Below are 7205 nucleotides of genomic sequence, written 5' to 3' on the forward strand. Positions count from 1 at the left end.
ACCTGCACCCTCTCCAATCTGGGAGTCCAGAAGTTATGTCCCCATTTTTGGCATCTGTGGTATGTAGGGCAAGGCTGGCATCTCCACAGATCCCAGAGCAGTTAAGGGGTGGGGGAGAGAGAATGGGTGAAGAGAGAAAGAGAGAGAGAGAGAGAGAGAGAATGTATATATGTCTATAGAGAAACAATAGTTGTGTATGTATCTATGAGAGAGAGAGAGAGGATCTGAAAGATAGGGTTCTGGGTGTGTTTCTGTGTAAGATATGGGGAGAGAAAAAGATTGAAAAGAAGGGGAAAAAGGGGAGACAGACTCTACCTTCCCCTTAGGGGACCCCTTTCTCCTTGCCATGTAGTCAGCAACCCCAGCACTGAATCGGCTCGGGTAGGGTGACCCCCATTTGCCCTTTCCATCTTGTGCTTCTCCTGTGTCTGGGGCTTGTCCTCTGGATGCCTTTGTCCTTTCATCAGGAGTCACCTCGTGAGCCCCCACCTGTGGCCCTGAAAGATGAGATCAGTTGGAAGTGTCAGAATGAACGCTCCCTGGTCCTTCTGTTGGGGACGTCACTGAGGATGGGGTCACAGCCTCCTTCCAGCTGCCATTTGCCCTCATTTCCTGAGGGCTGCTCATCTGGCCTTCCTGAGGTTATCTCCGTAGCCCCCTGGGCCCATCGAGTGTCGAGTGATTCCATCTGGGAAGCAGGGTAGGAATCTCCGTTGAGCCCGGGCATCCCCAGAAACATGTCTCCGGATCCTGAAAGATTGAAAGAACCGCCAGAGCCTGCAGAGGAAGGGGGTGTCAGGGAGCTGGTGCGGCTGTGGCCCTCCTGGCTGACAGACACTGCGGTCTTGATGGCATAGATGTTTGCCTCCTCTTGAAACTTTCCGATATTTTTCTTATAGAAAATCTGCTTGTTGCCAAACCAGTTGGAGACCTGAGAGCTGGTGATGCCACACTTCTTGGCGAGCTTCTCCTTAGCCTCCTCACTGGGATACGGGTTACTCAGGTGGGAATAGAAATACTCATTTAGGATCTTGGTGGCCTGTTTGCTGAAGTTCCGGCATTTCCGCCTGGCATTCAGGAACCGGAGCACAGGATCATGATGGCCTCACAAGCGGCCACTTCTGCCAGGGGCCGCTCCTAGGCCAGGCAGCACGGTGTGCCTGTTCGTGACCTTTGGCCAGGGTGGCTTCCGGTCTGGGCAGCGCTGGGAAGCACGCATCCGCCCAACCGGTGGCCACTTCCACTGGAGGCTGCTCCTGGGCTGCGCCTGACAGGTCGTGTCTATTAAGCACCTGGCTGGTCATAACTAATTAGTATATCTGGGCTAATTAGCATATCCCTCTTTTATTATATAGGATAATTGATCCATTTTCAGTTAATTTTTTTATATATATATTTCATTGATTTTTTACAGAGAGGAAGGGAGAGGGATAGAGAGTTAGAAACATCGATGAGAGAGAAACATCGATCAGCTGCCTCCTGCACACTCCCTACTGGGGATGTGCCCGCAACCAAGGTACATGCCCTTGACTGGAATAGAACCTGGGACCCTTGAGTCCGCAGGCTGACGCTCTATCCACTGAGCCAAACTGGTTAGGGCAGTTAATTTTTTTAAAAATAATTTTTATTTCTTAAAGTATTACAAAGAATATTACATATGTCTCCTTTTTTCCCCCCCCTTGACATTCCCCTACCCCCCCCCCCCCGCCGGTGTCTTGTGTCCATTGGTTAATCTTATATGCATGAATATAAGTCCTTTGGTTGATCTCTTAATCCCCCCCGAAACCCGCCCCAGGCTTCCCACTGTAGTTTGACAGTCTGTTCAATGTTGCTCTGCCTCTGCATCTACCCCTGTTCATCAGTCTATACTGGTCCCCATTATCTGTCCCAACCTCACTGGAGCAGTCCCAACCTCACTGGGGCCGTCTCAGCCTCACTGGGGCCGTTTCAACCTCACCGGGTCCGTCCCTACCTCACCGGGGTCGATTCAACCTCACTGGGGCCGTCCCGAACTCACCGGGGCCGTTTCAACCTCACCGGGGCAGTTTCAACCTCACCAGGGCCGTCCCGACCTCACCGAGGCAGTTTCAACCTAACCGGGGCCGTTTCAACCTCACCGTGGCCGTCTCAACCTCACCAGGTCGTTTCAAACTCACCGGGGCCCTCCCAACCTCACTGGGGCCCGGAGCTGTCCCGACCTCACTGGGGCTGTTTCAACCTCACCAGGGTCATCCTGGCCTCACCGGGGTCGTTTCAGCCTCACCAGGGCCATCCCGACCTCACCTGGGCCGTGTCAACCTCACCGGGGCCGTTTCAGCCTCACCGGGGCCTTCCCTACCTCACCAGGGCCGTTTCAACCTCACCGGGCCATCCCGACCTCACCAGGGCCGTTTCAACCTCACCGGGGCCGTCCTGACCTCACCGGGGAAACACGAAGTTTGGCCCTCTGTCCCCTGCCAAGCGGCTCCCCGCCAGACAAAATCTCCAGACATTCCTGGTGGCTGAACATCCAGCACTCCTGCTTGGACCACGCCCTCAACCAAGTGCACAGACTGCCCGTCTGCCGTCCCCCAGTGCCCCACGGGAGACTGGAACCGGTGGGCATGTTTGTGCACCTGCTGGTACAGCGGTTCCACAACGCCAGCCCAGCCGGGCCCAGCCCCGGCCTGCCACGAACCCGACTCTGCCCCGACCCGACTCTGCCCCCCCCCCCCCCCCGATTGCATCCCTCCAGATGCGAGGAGCTGAAATCTGCAGCCTGCTGGGTTGGGCTCTGTACTTGGTGCCTCTGCACATCCTACTCAGTCTCAATGCTCTTCTTTCTATGTGAGGAGTTGAAATCTGCAGTTTGTTGGGTTGGGCTCTGTACTTAGTGTCTCTGCATATCCTATTCAGTCTCAATGTTCTTTCTTTCCTTCCAGTTGTAGAGCTTCCACTGGGCCAACTTTCCCATGGTTCCGTATGATAGCTGTTTGTCCTATAGTTGGTAGTTTCGATGTTGTGTGAGGCAGCACACACAGGTCTCTTCCTTACACCGCCATCTTGGTTCTCCTGGTTCTGCTTCTTGAGTGTGTCTCCCATGGCTGCGAGTAGTTGAAGTCTGCAATTTGTTCAGTTAGGCTGCAAAAGCACAGGTGGGTCTTTTTGTGCACCTGGCACAGCTTGGATGGGGATGTAAATTGATTAGGGCTGGGTCTCAGGGAGTCGCCAGGGCGGAGCAAATAGCACTGGCTGCGTCTCTGTGGCCCCTTGCCTCTCCGGGACAACGGGGCTTCGCGTTCCCCAGTGCTGGCGAGCAGCTGTGCGACGGAGCCTCCCTCGCTTTCTGACGGATGCAAGGCCGTGCTGCCTCTCCCTGTAGGGTCTGGTGCCTCATGATCCCGCCCGAACCAGCTCAGTGGATTTGAGAGTTTGTAAAAGCACAGACATTTCCTCTTGTGCCTCTGGCACAGCCCGGATGGGGATGTAAATTGAGTAGGGCGGGGTCTCAGGGAGTCACCAGCATGGAGGAAATAGCAATGGTGGCGTCTCCGTGCCCCTCGCCTCCCCGGGACACCAGGACTTCGCGTCCCTCAGTGCCGGCAAGCAGCCGCGCGTCAGAGCTTCCCTCACTTTCCAACCACTGCAAGGCCGTGGCCGCCTCTCCCCGTGGGATCTGGGGCCTCAGAGACCTGCCCCGAGCAAGCCCAGAGGATTCGAGGGTTCATAACCTCTTCTGATTGAAAAAAACCCCGCGAATCCAGTTGCAGCCCGCCTGGCGTGTGACTGCGTACCTCTGTTTTTGGCGCCTCCATAGCTCCCACTCAGTCTCACTGCGCTTCTTTCTTTCCTTCCAGTTGTAGATCTCCCACTGGGCCAACTTCCCCATGGTTCTGAGTGGTGGTTGTTTGCCTCATAGTTGGCAGTTTCAATGATGCTGTGAGAGAGCAGCACGCACAGGTCCACTCCCTACGCCGCCATCTTGGTTTTTCAGGGCAGTTAATTTTTATATGGGTTGTGTGGTAGGACCCCGTTTCATTATTTTGTATGTGTCCCAAACCACTTGTTGAACAGACTATTCTTTTCCTCAAAGAATAATCTTGACCTTTTTGCAAAACAATCAATTGGCTATAGATGTATTGGTTTGTTTCTGCACTATTCTATTCCTCTGGTCTAGATGGTTATCTTATGCCATTACCATACTGTTTGGATTACAGTAGCTTTGCAGTAAGTTTTGAAATTGAGAGGTCTTCCAGTTTTGTTCTTTTCCTCCAATATTGTTTTGGCTATTCAGGCCCTCTTGCAATTTTATTATATTGATTAGCTTTTCTATTTGCAAAAAAAGCCATTGGGGTTTTGAGGGGGATTACATTGAATCAATAGGTAACTTTCAAAATTATTGATATCTTAAAATATTCAGTCTTCTAATCCATGAGCATGATATCTTTCCATTTATTTAGGTCTTTAATTTATTTCAGCAATATTTTATATTTTTCAGTGTGCAAGTCTTTAATCTCCTTCGTTAAATTTATTTCTAATTATTTCATATTTTTGAAAGCTATCTTAATCTTCTTGATTCCAAAACAAAATATCACAGATTGGGTACCTTAAACAACAAAAATGTCTTACTATTCTGGAGAATGAAAGGTCCAAGATAGGTCTTGGCTGATTTGATTTCTGGTGAGAGTTTTTTTTTTTCCTGGCTTATAGACAGCTGTCTTCTCACTAGGTTCCACATAATGGGGAGGAACAGTGAGTGAGGGGGAAGAGTGAGCTCCAGGGTCTCTTCTTATAAGTGTTACTGGTGCCGTGGGAGTCTTGCCATCTCTCAAGGTAGAAATCAAGAGAGATTACCAGAGTCCAATATAGAGCTTAGTGCATTGGATTTGCCAAGAATAGAACCCAGGTTTCCCACATGGCAGGTAAGAATCATACCATTGACCCACCCTGGGATCTTAGGAACTCCTGAGGTAGGAATCAAAAGAGTTCTTTATAATAAAGTAGTCTTCAGGTGAGAGGTTTATTATATATAGCTCATGTGCATAGGGAGAAAGAGAAATGTTCTCCAAATAAAAGCTGGGGAACAGTTTTAAAGCAGTTGAGGTGGGCAAGATATGTTTAAGTGTGATATCTAAATATATAGAGACTAGAGGCCTGGTGCACAAAAATTTGTGCACTCGGGGGGGGGGGGGTGTCCCTCAGCCTGGCCTGTGCCCTCTCGCAGTCTGGGACTCCTTGGGGGATGACCACCTGCTGGTTTAGGCCCGCTTCCTGGGGAATTGGGCCTAAGCTGGCAGTCAGACATCCCTCTGGCAGCCTGGGAGCCCTCGGGGGATGTCCACTTGCCAGTGGGGAGCAGGCCTAAGATGCAGTCCGACATCCTTAGCGCTGCTGAGGAGGCAGGAGAGGCTCCCACCACCACTGTTGTGCTGGCTTGTGGCTAAGCAGAGCTCCCCCAGTGGGAGCACACTGACCACCAGGGGGCAGCTCCTGCATTGACTATTTGCCCCCTGGTGGTCTGTGTGTGTCATAGTGACCAGTCATTCCCAGTCTTTCTGCTGTTAGGGTCAATTTGCATATTACCCTTTTATCATATAGGATGGGGACTCTTTTGTGCTTGCACAGTACAGTACATCCTTCTTCAAGTTTTGCATGCTTCATTAGCATTTTAAATGTCTACATAGGAGTATGATTTTTAACACTTAAATGAGGGAAGTTCATGGACAGGACAGTCTTTCTTGCTAGCACATATGTGTGAGTGAAAGGAACAACATTTAAGCCCACTAAGGTAAATCTTTCAGACAGCATTTTCCTTCATTCTAGCTGCTAATTGATTGTTAGGAGAAGGTAAAAACAACTAGGGCAATTAATGAGTTCCTGGCTTCCTGCCAGCTGGGCCCAGGGAGTAGCCTGCCTGTCTCATAGGATACTATCCTATCCGATCAGGGCCTTAGCCTTATGACCACATTTAACATTAATTACCTCCTTACAGGACCTATCTCAAAAAACAATCATATTGGAGGTTGGGACTTCAACATATGAATTTTTTAGGAACACAATTGAGTCAATAGCAAATGCTATTATAAGTGAAATTTTTACTTAATTCTGTTTTGGATTATTCATTGTTGGTATATAAAAAACAACTGTTTTTGAGTGTTGATCTTGTACTCTGAAAATTTGCCAAATTTGTTTATTAGCCATAATAGTTGTGTGTGTTCTTTAGGTTTCTATGTATATAGAATCATGTTATCAGTTAATTGAGATATTTGTACTTCTGCCTTATAACTTGGATGCCTTTTATTTATTTCTTTTGCCTAATTACTCTGGTTAGAGTAATTTTTTCATTGTAAAGAATTCCTACGTAATTGTGGAGACTGGCAAGTCTGAAATTGGTAGGGAAGGCGGGTAGACTGAAAACTAAGACAGTAGTTGATTCTGTAATCTTGAGACAGATTTTCTTTTTCTCAATGAAACCTCAGTTTTTGCTCTTTAGGCCTTCATCTGATTGAAAAAGGCCTACCAACATTATTAAGAGTAGTCTCTTTTACTTAGAGTCAACCAGTTTTAAATGACAAACACATCTAAAAAATGGCTTCACAGTAACACCTAGATTAGTGTTTAATTAGATAAGTGGGTACTATAGCCTAGCAAATGTGACACATAAGAGGAGATTAAAAATGGCAGCAGAAAACCAGGTAAAGACAACACAATGAAAGAGAATTACAGGCCAATATCCCTCATGAACATAGATGCCAAAATCCTCAACAAGATCTTAGCAAATTGGATCCAGCAGTACATCAGAAAGATCATACACCATGACCAAGTAGGATTTATCCCAGGGATGCAAGGATGGTACAATATCCGCAAATCAATAAACGTGATACATCACATAAACAAACTGAAAAAAAAACACACCACATAGTCATATCAATTGATGCATAAAAAGAGTTTGACAAAATTTAACACCCATTTTTGATAAAAACTATCAGCAAGGTGAGAATAGAAGGATCATACTTCACCACAATAAAAGCCATATATGACAAACCCACAGCCAAGATCAGACTCAATGGACAAAAACTAACACCATTTCCCCTAAGAACAGGAACAAGACAGGGATGCCCACTCTCACCACTCCTGTTCAACATAGTCCTGGAAGTATTAGCCAATGCAATTAGACAAGAAGAAGAAATAAAAGGCATCCAAATTGGAAAAGAAAAAGTAAAACT

At 48.0% G+C, this 7205-nt stretch overlaps 1 pseudogene; it reads right to left on the minus strand.

Moving 5' to 3' along the window:
- Positions 1-510: 510 nt before the first annotated feature.
- On the minus strand, positions 511-2272 carry LOC118650516 (annotated as a pseudogene).
- Positions 2273-7205: the final 4933 nt, after the last annotated feature.

The sequence above is a fragment of the Myotis myotis genome, unplaced genomic scaffold (assembly GCF_014108235.1).
Source record: "Myotis myotis isolate mMyoMyo1 unplaced genomic scaffold, mMyoMyo1.p scaffold_m19_p_3, whole genome shotgun sequence".
NCBI classification, from domain to species: domain Eukaryota; kingdom Metazoa; phylum Chordata; class Mammalia; order Chiroptera; family Vespertilionidae; genus Myotis; species Myotis myotis.